This window comes from Mercenaria mercenaria, chromosome 13 (assembly GCF_021730395.1).
Source record: "Mercenaria mercenaria strain notata chromosome 13, MADL_Memer_1, whole genome shotgun sequence".
Taxonomy (NCBI): domain Eukaryota; kingdom Metazoa; phylum Mollusca; class Bivalvia; order Venerida; family Veneridae; genus Mercenaria; species Mercenaria mercenaria.
In genome coordinates, this window is record NC_069373.1 from 43,443,476 (window position 1) to 43,457,344 (window position 13,869).

Consider the following 13,869-nt stretch of genomic DNA (forward strand, 5'->3'; position numbering starts at 1 on the left):
TAAAAATAGAAAAACCTTTAAATGACTTCTTCTCATTGACTGCTTTATAGATTGTCACCAAACTTGGTATGTAGCATCCTTCTAAGGTACTTGTTCAGCTGTGTTCAAATTTATATGCTTGACTGATTTTAGGGGCTGCCAGAGCTAAAAATAGAAAAGCATTTAAAAAACCTCTAATGAACAGCTTTATGGATTGTTACCAGACTTGATCTGTGTATCCTTGTAAGATTCCACTTGGTTGATTTTAGGGGCCACTAGAACTAGAAAACCTTTAAATAACTTCTTCTTTTGAACCGCTTGATTAATTTTACCAAATTTGGTCTGTAGCATCCTTGTAAAGTCATCTTTAATTTTTTTTCAAATAATTCCATGTAAGGTTATCTTTAATTTTTTTTTCAAATAATTCCATGTGATGATTTTAGGGCCACTAGAACTAGAAAACCTTTAAATAACTTCTTCTTTTGAACCACTTGATTAATTTTACCAAATTTGGTCTGTAGCATCTTTGTAAAGTCATCTTTAATTTTTTTTCAAATAATTCCATGTGATGATTTTAGGGGCCACTAGAACTAGAAAACCTTTAAATAACTTCTTCTTTTGAACCACTTGATTAATTTTACCAAATCTGGTCTGTAGCATGCTTGTATGGTCCTCTCTCAGTTTGGTTCAATGGTTCCTCTTGACTGATTTTAAGCACCTCCAGAAATGAAAATAGAAAAAGCTTTAAACATCTTTTCATCTTGAACTGCCTCATGGATCATCATTTAACATGGTCTGTAGCATTTTTGTTAAAAGTCCTGTCTCATATTTATTAAAATGGTTCTGCTTGACTGATTTTAGGGGTGACCAGAACTAAATAGAGAAACCTTTTATGTTAGGTTACCATTGATGACATGCATTCAGGGTCAAATTGTCAGTTTCAGGTGAGTGTCATGGGGCCACCTTGGTCCTAAAGAAAACCTTATAGTAGTTAGTGCAGCCAGAAGGAACATACTACTGTATGGCTGTAGCCCCTCCAGTTGAGTTTTGCATTAAGAAAATGAATTTCATATTTCATAAAATTTTATAATGTTGTCTCCTAGAATTTTCTTGTCTTCAGACTAAGACAACACCATTACTATATTTGTAGAGAAAACTATATAGCTTTGAGGCCGGTTTTCTTCTAAAACATATTTTTTTTTAGCTTTTAAAGAAATCAATCTGTTTGCTTCTCTCTAGGGTATTCGTGCTCGACTTGTATGAACCAGTTTACAGTTTCTTGAGAAACTTTAAATCAGAGCTTGCATTGTAAAGTACATTTGAGTTCTGCTTATAATAAATATAATAGAAGGAATAAATGAGGAATTTGTATTAATAATTTACTGTGAAGCTTACAAGATCATGATATCAGTATCAGATGCATAACATAATTGACTAATAGCTGCTTTGTGACATGGAACCTTTTACATGAAATGTCCTCTTTCCAGGATAAATTGTCACCTACTACATGTATATGCAGTGAAATGGGCTTTAATAGATAAGCTTTAAATGAATGTTTTTAGGTTCTGGTTTATCAGTGACAAGAATAATGCAATACCCTTTTTTTTCAGTTCATATTTTGTAAAAATCTGGTCTGGTCTGGTCTGGCCTGGCCTGGCTTTAGAACAAGCCCTTCTACAGGGAAAGGAAACAAATAACTAGTTCACTGCTTTTCACCGGAACTGGCTCTACTATGTTTTGTACTAGACAAGCAAAAAATGCTGATAAAAAAGTTGCTGACACTTGAATTATACAACTTGTATGCAGAATGTATTAATCAAGTGTACTGAAATCCTGTAAATAATGATAGATCAAAGTGGAAACATCATTCCCAGGATATAGAGACCATCACTCTGGACACAGGTGACTGCTGCATGAAATTGGAAAATGTTTTGTGTATAGAGTACTCCCATTATATATCCTGTTGGATGTCATTCTAACATTGTTCAAAGATAATTGGAAAAAACTGTTTTTAGCAATGCAATTTCTAGCTACTGTTTTTTCTTTCTTTTGTAGTAGATTAAGGTAAAGTCTTTCAAGAATGTGTCAAAACAGAAACATTATTTATGATTTAAAACACATTATATACTTTTTCAACATTCCAGCAAGAAGTAAATATGTCTGGTCTAAACATTACAAGCAAGTCTGGAATGTCCTGTTGGGAGAAGTGCAACTTCAAATCATGGAAATCAATAATCTTCATAAAATTATGCCCAAAGACATTATGTTTTGAAGTTTAATATGCAATTCACATAATTTTTTGTGTGAAATGGTAGCCATTTTACTCTTTTCCTTGATTCCCTACTTGTACTACCTTGTTCTCAGCAAGTAACAAATGACTTCTCGACTTCTCCGCATGAATCTCAGGCAGAGGATGAATGAGTTGGGACATATTTTCTTACATCATTTAGGAGAATATTTTAGGCATATTGACTGGTTATGAAACAGCTATTAACACTTATTTTTTTTTGGTAATCTGTCACTTTAATAATAAAAATATTTATACTTTAGTTTAATGATATTATCAAGTTTGCCTTTTGCTTCTTTCATTGCATTGAATTGCATAGAAATAATTTCAGTCACTATAGGTAACAATCCAGATCGGCTATTAATTGTTTAACTGAAAACTGTTATAATGCATGAAATCTAGATTTTAAGTGTTAAACATACAGTTTTATATCAGTTTTTTCATTCTCTCTATAAACAAGTAGAAGTTGAAATGTCAAGACTGGAGATTTTTGACAGATACAGTTCCTGACTTTCTGGTTTTTTTTTTTAATCAGGAAATGGAATATTGTTTTGTTAACATAAGACAAATAGCCTAGGGAAATGTTGTGAAGTGTCCAGATCACAGCTCCTGTATAAACAATAGACGGCTGCTTCTGGAAACAGTAGATGCTGAAAGATGGTCCAGGATTGAGTTTATTGTTTATTCAGATTACATTGCTGATTTACACCTGTAATATCATATCTTGAGGAAATTCCATCCAATTTAAGTCCAGACTATAATTTGTGTAAGACTTGCTGACTTTCAGGTTATAAATAAATATTCTTGCTCTGGTTATGGAGGAAATCTTTGCTGTGAAAAAGTTCAGTTTACACTAACTGAGAGGGAAATTAAGTTGAAAGTCAATATTACAGACTTGCTTATCTAGAAAATCGAGGCTAATTTCAAGTCCTGTCCTGTGAACAAAAAATATCATTATAAGGCAAATTTTGGTCATGTTGAAGTAAAACGCTCAATCCCTTGGAGTTCCAGATACCGAGTTTCAACAGTTACTGTGCTTAAGTTCACTTTGACTGTAAAACTTCATGGGGACAGGTTAATGATAGATGTTGAACTTTCAGTGATGGACCTTAAAATTATTGGAATTTTATTTGTTTGGTTATTGACTGATCAGATTTCACTGCTATAATAGTATTAATTAGGTGTTGCTTTGGGTCATAAATAAGATATCCATCCCTCTACACCCATCTACCTCTCTCCCCTGCATATCTTTTTCTTTCATAAAGTATGCATTACCTTGATAGCCTGCTGGCGGCAAGTGATTCTGCCTGTGCGACCAGTGCAGACTGATCATTATCAGGTCTGCACTGTTTGCTATTCTGTAAGTAAATTTTCAGTGAACACCCCTCCAAATGATAAATGGTATTGCCCAGATCTTATGATGGACCAGTCCATTTTAGAAAATTAGCGGGTTAAAGGTTAAGAAGTTTACTGGAAAAAATGCTGATAACCAGTATGGACAAACTTTGTCTAATCAAACGTGGCATATACTACATCTTATTTCTGTTTTAGCCATATTGACTAGGTAACTAAGGTTAAAACTTCAAGAAAAAATTTCCCCTGAAATTTACTTTCCTACAGCAAAATAGAATGTAACTTGCAAATATATCAGTGTAGCATTTTTTTTTAACCTGACCATAAAAGAACGCTCTTGGTAAAATGAAAATGTGTACCTTGTAGACACATGGTGCCACATATAAAAAGGTGCTTCTTGTATAAAGGCAGTCTTTCTTATGAGAAGTTGTTCTTTGTTAGCAGGCTGTCTCTCATGAAAAGGTGTTCCTTGTAAACATATGGTCTCTCATATGAAAATATGTTACTCGTTAACAGGTAGTCTCATGAAAAGGTGTTCCTTGTAAACATATGGTCTCTCATATGAAAATATGTTACTAGTTAACAGGTAGTCTCATGAAAAAATATTCCTTGTAAACATATGGTCTCTCATATGAAAATGTGTTACTCGTTAACAGGTAGTCTCATGAAAAGGTGTTCCTTGTAAACATATGGTCTCTCATATGAAAATATGTTACTCGTTAACAGGTAGTCTCATGAAAAGATATGAAGTGGTGTTCCTTGTAAACATGTGGAGGTGTTCGTAGTTAACTGGCGGTCCGCCTTATGAACAGGTGTTTCTTGTTAAATGGTAGTCTCTGTTATGAACAAGTATTTACTAAACATATTGTCTCTCAGATGAAATGGTGTTCCTTGTTACAGGTAGTGTCTTGCAAGAAAAAGTGCCAAATTGTAGTCTCCCCTGGCAGAATTGTACTGTATGCAGCGGGTGTGTTTCAAGGAAGATTGTTTAGTTGTGGTCTTTATTGGGAAGCCATATTTAGTATTAATTTGATTGCTTATATTAAGGAAATATGGCCATTGACTTGATAAAAATTTATCTGTTGACTTGTGTTTCCCTATCAGAGAGTCTTGTTGAGCAGTTTTCTAGACAGCAGTTTCGTCAAAACCACACCTTTATAAGAGAGACACTTCCTGGAAATACATCTGTGTCTAGAGCAAAATCACAATTCCATGCATCCATAAAAATATCTAGGGTATGACAAAATTAGCTGGATATTTGGGTAAGTAACAACTCTCTTAGTCCTGATATGGTGACTCTTCACACATCTGTACAATACAAGTTACTTCCTTACTAACTGTACAAACAGCCACAGTCCTCCTACAAACTAATATATTATTCTGAAAGCTATTGTTCAAAACAAAAATTCAGGAGGTTTGGAAGTTTAATAGACTTGTTACAAGACTTCAAAATATGTCTGAAAAAATTAGTGACTTCTTTGATGATGGTATATCTATTACAGGTTTAACAGTTACCAACTGTTACATTTTTTGAGTCGGCTAAAGGCTAAAAGCCTTTTGACGAGTCCTTGCTGTTCAGCGATTCTCTAAATGGACCGAATAACACGTGAAGGGATGTAGTTCCATTAGATTTCTCAAACTTCAAACAGTTCACTGCATGAATGAAGTTAAGTTGTGTCAATTCCCTTTGCTATGACCAATATACGATGTAATCTGTCATATTTATGACTTGTAATTGTGCAATACTCGAATGTAACTCATTAAGCATAAGTGTGCATTTTAAGAATTGCGAAGGCTTACAAAGCTTGGGTAACATCCAGCGAAAGACAAAAAATAGTTCCACAGGGCTCCAGATAAGATGCGTATTAGCGTAAATTACGTATAGAAATAATGCAAATACGCATTTCTAATAATTTCTAAGCGTATAAAAACGTATATAAAATTACAGAAACGCACACAATGCTTTTTTAAAAACAAAATCTGAATCGTCTGGATGCGTTAGGTAACATAGCCGATCAGCCTTAATTCTCCCACATTGAACGTAAACACGCATCGTATGATTTCTATAAACTTTGCGTGGGTTGAATTTTGCAGTCAGTAAACGGATAAATTATCGGAAGAAGAAGCTTCTACTGGTTTGTTTAGCTACTACTGATATTAAAAATGATTTTAATTCTTATTTTTCGAGAAATAAACAAATCGGCGAAACATTAAATTGTATTTTCTTGTAGTTTTTGAAATCGAAAGTAGATCGTCTATGTTTGGCTGCTTTGACGAAACGAAACAACTTTTTTATGAAAAGATTTAAATAAGAGGTAATTTAATCGTAAACTTCAATGTCAGATACTGCCAATTGCTGCTAAATGTCTTCGTATCATCACAATTTGTAAAATATATTGTTGAAACTGGGGAAAAGTGTAATCGTATCCGGATATAATATTTTGGATAAATATGGAGCTGTGTTATGAAATTTTAAGAAAAAAACTAAAAACAAACTTAAACTGGTAGACTATACTGTCAGTACATCAATCATTAGCCGACTCAGGCCCTTCAGGCCTTTGATTTATTCTTTTGGCACTATAGCCAAGTATCAACAAGTTCCCTTAACTCAATTCTGTATGGGCCCTCTAGAGTCTTTTCTATTTTAACATATGGCAGCCCAGTTCTTTACAGTTCTAATCAATTCAGTTCAGTTACTATATTAATCCATTTGCTGTATCCCAGCCTCTTGTGTTGTATTTTGATGGTAGTCAATGACCCTTTAACCTGTTTCTTTAATTTCAATACTGAATGAATTGCAGTATGTCTAGAACCATAACTCCCACTTTGGAAATAACACTTCAGTGACCCATACTGACATTTAGTTACCTGATAAAGTGCTTGGTGCAATTTTATTACTACCTAGCCTGTTCATAGGAATGCTATCAATGTCTATGGCATTTGTGTTCTCCACTCAGTGAAGAGCTTTTGTTTGTCATTTATGACCTCCAATCAGTGGAGAGCTGCATTTTGTCATTTATGACCCTCATCACTCTTTCCAAATGGTCAGACCTACTGCTTTTCTCATTAACTGTGTGAAAATTTATCTTCCAGAAATAATTATCCTTTCTGCAAGTATTTCTTTTTCAGAATTTATTTACCAGAAAATATCTTTTCATCACCCTAAACCATCAAATGAAAGGTCTCTCACCACCAATTGTTTGACTCACAGTCTTATCGGAATGTTTTGTCTGGCATACTTTAAGGCATATTAGTGGTAATTCTGCAACAGGAATTAAATCAGCTGGTTTCTGGAAAATTGTTTTTTGTCAGACAATAGTTATAAATTATGCAAACTTACTTAGACATGTTTAAGACTGACTTTTCAGAGTGTACTAATGTAATCAATTTGTATTTTAAGTACACTGTATGCTCCAAGCTGTAAAGAATTTACAGAGGCAGTGAAAAAGTCAAGAATTAGAAGATAAAAGGTGAGCTCACATTACTTTTGTCTGTTATGCAATAATGCAAGAATTGCAGTAAGCTAGTCCTGAGGTTATAAAATTGAATAATGAAGATAAGTCTGAAATAATCGGACTTTGCCATCGGTAAATTCCAAAAAGATCTATCTCATAAGAGACCAACCACTGGTAGAGACTCTTAAGAGGTCTCTATAACCTCAGTTGCATGACCTTGTACGTAGGTGAAATATAATTGAACAAAATATCCAAGTACTTCACTGAGCTAGTGGAAACTACTTTGGCCAGTGAAGTTGAAAGTAACATTATAAATATGTTTTTGAAGGGGTTATTTTTGTTTGCTGAAGATCAGCTTCACAGTACAATAGTCTGAATGGAACACACTGAAAATTGAATGAATTGGGAAATGCGATGAAACTTATTTTGTATTAGGTGTAAAAATGAATCTGAAAGAAAACATGCTTTTATTATTGTTGCTAAAGGAAGAGTACTGCAGTACACTTGAAATTTGTTTTTCAGGAAAAATATCTTTGCACATACACAAAAAAGTATTATTTTATCATTTACAGATATTTCTATCCAATTTAATAGTAAACACGATGACTGATATCAATGTCCGTAAGCAGAAGTGACATCATGACGTTTCAGTGACATCATGACGTTTCAGTGACGCACAGTAACAAAGTTCTACTTGAGATTTATCATTTGTATCAACATATTTGAACTGAGAAATATATTATAAGGAACAGAGAGAAACTATCAAGGTACCTTTACATAAAAAATATATAATAAATGCATGAATTGTCAGTAACTGTTGTCATTAACAGCACAAGAGTCATCTGGAATGGGAGGGGCCAGATGGGTTTTGCCGGCATGGGTATAATCACCAGAAAGGCCAGTCTGATGTGCAACAAAAATTGTATTTGTATCACATAAAAATAATAGACAAAAGGAATTATTATTTCGTATTCTAACACGACCAGCAAATAACCTACATACACATAGAAAGAAAATCAATCCACGGTTATTTTGCGATAACCCAAGCACGTGCAAAGGATTGTTTTTGCTGTTCATTATACCGCCAAACCCCCACTTGTAATTCTTTTTATGAATGAAAGTCATCTGATATTTGTAAATACAAGCGTAAAAATCATGGTATCCGCATACAACAACAACAACAACAAAGTTTGGCTGCAAAATGGCACAAACAACTAATCTGTTGCGTTAAGAAACAATCTGCGAGATTCGCCGTGGTTTTGAAGACTGGAGGGTAATTGATGAAAGGTTTGATGGTCATGTTACACAATATTTGCTGCAATCCTTAAGCAATGGGGAGAATACATGGAGGAAATTTCAACAGCCAGGTTTGTAGCACGAAGTGTAGTTCATGTCGTAAAAAAGTAGTTACCATTTTTAGCTCGACTATTCATAGAATAGTAGAGCTATTGGACTCGCCCATGCGTCTGCGTCCGCGTCCGCGTCCCGATTTGGTTAAGTTTTTGTATGTAAGCTGGTATCTCAGCAACCACTTGTGGGAATGGATTGAAACTTCACACACTTATTCACTGTGATAAACTGACTTACATTGCACAGGTTCCATAACTCTATTTTGCTTTTTTACAAAATTATGCCCCTTTTTCGACTTAGAATTTTTTGGTTAAGGTTTTGTATGTAAGCTGGTATCTCAGTACTCACTAATGGGAATGGATTGAAACTTCACACACTTGTTCACTGTCATGATCTGACATGCACAAAGCAGGTCCCATAACTTTATTTTGCTTTTTACAAAATTATGCCCCTTTTTCAGCATAGAAATTTTTGGTTAAGTTTTTGTATGTAAGCTGGTATCTCAGTATCCACTAATGGGAAAGGATTGAAACTTCACATACTAGTTCACTGTCATGATATGACATGCAGTGCAAAGGGTCAATAACTCAACTTTGCATTTTACAAAATTATGCCCCTTTTTGAACTTAGGAGTTTTTGGGTTAAATTCTTATATGTAAGCTGGTATCTCAGTACCCACTAATGGGAATGGATTGAAACTTCATACACTTGTCCACTGTCATGAGCTGATAAGCACTATGCAGGTTCCATAACCCTATTTTACTTTTTTACTAAATTATGCCCCTTTTTCGACTTTCTTATTCGTTCAAGTGACAAGGCTGTTAAATAGTCGAGCGTTGCTGTCCTCCGACAGCTCTTGTTTTCTAACATTGTCCTATTAGAATCGAAATAACAAGTTCCCAAGTGTGATTTAGAATAGAATAACCCAAGGTTTTCATTCTTATGCGAAACAATATATCACTCAGGCCTATGGCCTTCGTGATATATTCTTACGCATAAGAACGCAAAACATGGGTTATTCTATGCTAAACCACACTTAGGAACTTATTGCTTCTTAAATACCTGGTGTTTGTGTAGACCTCCTTAGAATCCAAACAGAAAAATGCTTGTTTTTAGTTCACCTGAGCCAAAGGCTCAATGTGAGCTTTTGTGACCGCTCAATGTCCGTTGTGCGTCATGTGTCAACAATTTCTAAAAAAAAAAAATCTTCTTCAAAACCACTGGGCAGATCCTTGGGTGGCCGCCATTAAAAATTGCCAAAAGATTTAAAAATCCATTCAGAACTGTGGTTGCCATGACAACCGAAAGGAAAATTAAAAAAAATCTTCTTCTCAGAAACTGGTAGCCAGCTTTCAAAAATATTTTGTAGAAATGATATCTAGGTGACCCTCTATGAAATTTGCTTAAGCTGTTGTATTTCGGTAAAAAACATGACCACCAGGTGTCTGGCTTATTTTTCCTATATGGCTATATTGTTAATTTCAAAATCCTTTTCTTCAAAACCACTGGGCAGACTTACAGCAAACTTCACAGAAATGATCTTTTGGTGGCCCCCTTTCAAAATTGCCCAAAGAACTGAAACCGAAAGGCACAGAGCTTATATATTTTACATGTGGCATTGTCTAGTGGTCCTTTACTAAGGTTGTTTAAATTGTGACCCAGGGTCCATTTAAAGCCCTGCCCCGGGGTCACTTGGTTTTTATGAGTTATATAGGAAAAAATGCTTGAAAACTTATCTGACCATATTTCCTAGACTATTTAATTATAATTACCTGATGATCCCAAGTAATGAGGGTCACTTGACTGTGACCTTGACCTACTGACCAACTTTCTTGTTTTTAAGATACAGCCTTGAATTTGGATGACAATACATTTCTGAACACCCATCTTAAAACAGACTTTCAGTAACCATGAATGTGACCTACTGACCTACTTTCATAATATTTATCATCAGTTTGGCATTAAATTTGATAAAATATTGTTCACACAACTGCAGAAAGATTTTAATGCTTACTTATGTTTTACTTTCTTACCTCATCTCTTACACTTGTCTGTGTAGCTCATATTAATCAGGTGAGCAATCCAGGGTCATTATGACCCTCTTTTTTTCTAGTTACTCTTTGTATAGGAATGTTATTAAATCTGCAGTATATTACTCCTTTGTTGTATTTTCCTTAAACTCAAACCATGATTTATGATGCTTACAAAGTTTATGTTTTTCTTGGACTGCATCACAGACAGAATAACTTTGTTGAAGTAAGTAAATCTCTCAATGTTTTCCATATTTTCTGTTGTTCTGATTGGCATGGGACCCTATGTTTTGTTCACAGGAGATAACTCCAGAGGCGCTGACCCGCTTAGCTCAGTAGGTAGAACGTTGGTCTACGGATCGTGGGGTCTTGAGTTTGATCCTCAGGCGGGGCATATGTTCTCCGTGACTATTTGATAAACGACATTGTGTCTGAAATCATTATTCCTCCACCTCTGATTCATGTGGGGAATTTGGCAGTTACTTGTGGAGAACCAGTTTGTACTGGTACAGAATCCAAGGTCACTGGTTAGGTTAACTGCCCATTGTTACATGACTGAAATACTGTTGAAAAACGGTGTTAACCCCCCCCCCCCCCAAAAAAAAAACAACAAAAACTGAGGCTATTCAAATTTTGTATAACCTATGTCCCTTTTCTTCTCAATATAGAGCCAAGATCGTTTGATCAGAATATATAAGAAAATTAATAAAAAAAAATAAAAAAGATTATCTGGTAGATAGGCATACATAGATGGTTCACTAAGAAAAGGACAAGGGTGATTTGATCTCTATTGTGGTGGTGTTCTTATGCCGTCTGCCTCTGATTTAGGTAGAAAGGATGTTAATATTGACTTATAGAGAACATGTTAATCAAATGATTCAGTATCCAAAGGAAAGTTGATAACTTTAATTCAGTATCTATTGTTCTACTTACCAGTAAAATTTGCAGAAAGGATCCATAGATTTTTGTCCCTAGAGAATGGATTTCTTATTTAAGAAATTATGTGATGTCTCAGAATTTTCATGTTTTTATGCCACCACACATTTAGTTGGGGGCATATAACGTTGCTGCTGTCCATATGTATGTACATCTATACATCCATACGTATGTGCTGAAATCTTGTGTGTCCAACTCCTCCCACACTATTAGCCTGATTTGCTTGCTCAGACAGAGACAATACCATGATAAAACAAGTAGAGAGAACTCTAGTGCTTTTAACTTAAGGAGAATATCATCCTTGGTACTTCTGTTCATTGAAGACTGATTTCTGAAATGTGTTGTAGCTTTTAAAGGAATCTGTTTAATTTGTCCATGATTGATTTATAACTTTTGGCAGTATTGAACCAATTTATAATTTCTCGATAAAATAAAATTAGACATTGCATCTGTAAGCACATGTAATAAGTATAATAGAAGAAATGAGAAATTGTGTATTAAATGTTTTTTATGAAATGTTAGAATTAAGTGACAGAATTAAATGTTCAAGATGTCAAGCTTACCAGATCTTTAGATCAGAATAACCATGATATCTGTGACAGTATGTACAACATGATTGACTGATGGCTTCTTCAGCATGGGGAATCTGACACAAAATGTCTTCTTCCCGGATAAATTGTCTCCTATTTTATACAGTGAAATTGGCAAATGACACACTGCATTAAAAGATAGGTTTTATTTTCAGATATGTCAAAGTGACAGGAGTATTTAATAAGCTTTATTTAGTTTATATTTTGTGAAATATTTTCTTTTCGGATAAATTGCCGCCTAATTTTGTAGAGGGAAAAAGCAACAAGTACACTGCTGTTCATTGCCTTGATAGCCTAGTGGTAGAGCGCCCGCTTCGAGTGAGGGAGATCGTGGGTTTGATCCCTGGCCACGTCATACCAAAGATATAAAAAATGATACAAGTAGCTAATCCTCGCTTGGCGTTTAGCATTAAGAGGATAGTGCTAGGACTGGTCAGCCCGGTGTCAGTATAATGTGACTGGGTGGGGTATCATGTGACGTGTCTATGGCATGATGTTCCAGTGAGGCAGGACTTGAAAGTTGGGAATTGTGCTCACTCCTACAAGAAGACACCTTTGTTTATATGACTGAAAAGTTGTTGAAAAAGACGTTAAACATGAACACATACACACATGCACGCACGCACAAGCACACACACTGCTGTTCATGGTTATTTGTAATAGTTTTCTGTGGATTAACTTTTGGCTCTGTTCTATCTTGATAAAGAGTTTTTGGATGTTGGTCACAAAAGGTGACCAATTTGTCTGCCACCAATCAAATTTTTAAAACTAACAAACTTGACCCAGATTCTGTAGCTGTAAAAGTTTTCTTCATATTTCAATATTATTGCTTTATAAATATGGTTGCTTATGTATTTACTTCTTGTAAAAAAAAAAGGGAATGAGCCCTTACAGAAGCAAGCCTCTGTGGCGTACATGCTGCGTATTTGCTGTGTATATGCCGCGAACACAGTAGTACGCCAGAGGAGTACATTTTACATACACCGCATGCCGCGTACTATTTCGACGAGTACACAGCATGTACGCAGGAGGTCACTAGTACAATTCAAGTACGCAGCACAGACTCTGAAAATTTAAGGAGTACACTGCATGTACACAGGAGGGACTTGTACAAGAAAATAGTACACTGCATGTACACCGCAGATACTTTGACATTTGTGCAGTACACTTCATTTACGCGGGAAAGACTTGTACAATTTCTTTTGGCATTACTTACTTAGTTCTTTTTTTATAAGTTAAAGTCTGAAGTAAACTTCATATACGCGGGAGGGACTTGTTCATTTTCTTTTGGTGTTTATACTTTGAATTTTTTTAGGTAAAAGTCTGAAGTACACTTCATGCAGGAAGGATTTGTACATTTTTTTTTTTTTTTTTTGGAAGCAAGAACTTGATTTCCGAGTAACTTTTATCCTAATAGCATAGAATAGTTCAGATTACCGGTATTCTGAACAATGAAAATTTGCCAAACTATCTGCAATGTTCATTTGTGAAGCTTACATCTTAGTGATTTCTGAGCAGCACCTTGCATGCAGTGTAAAAATATATTCTTTTTCATTTTGAATTAATCCTGGAGCTTTCTAACTTGGATAATTGAAAAGCCTTATTTGAACTTCGTTGCATTACATTTTGTAATACATAAAATAATTACCAAGATAATGCCTCAACAGCGCCCGAATGAGAAGAATTAATAGCTCTCACTGTTATTTGAATACTCTTAACCAAAACACCATTCTATCATGTTTTATAAAGGCTTTAACTCATTAAGGCCTCACCAAATTAAAAAGTTGTTCATCGGATTTGCCGCTCGTATATTTTCAGAACGTTTTTGGCTAATTGCGCTCGCCCCATTGGAAAAAATCAATCCATAATTTTTTGGTGCGCTACTTTTT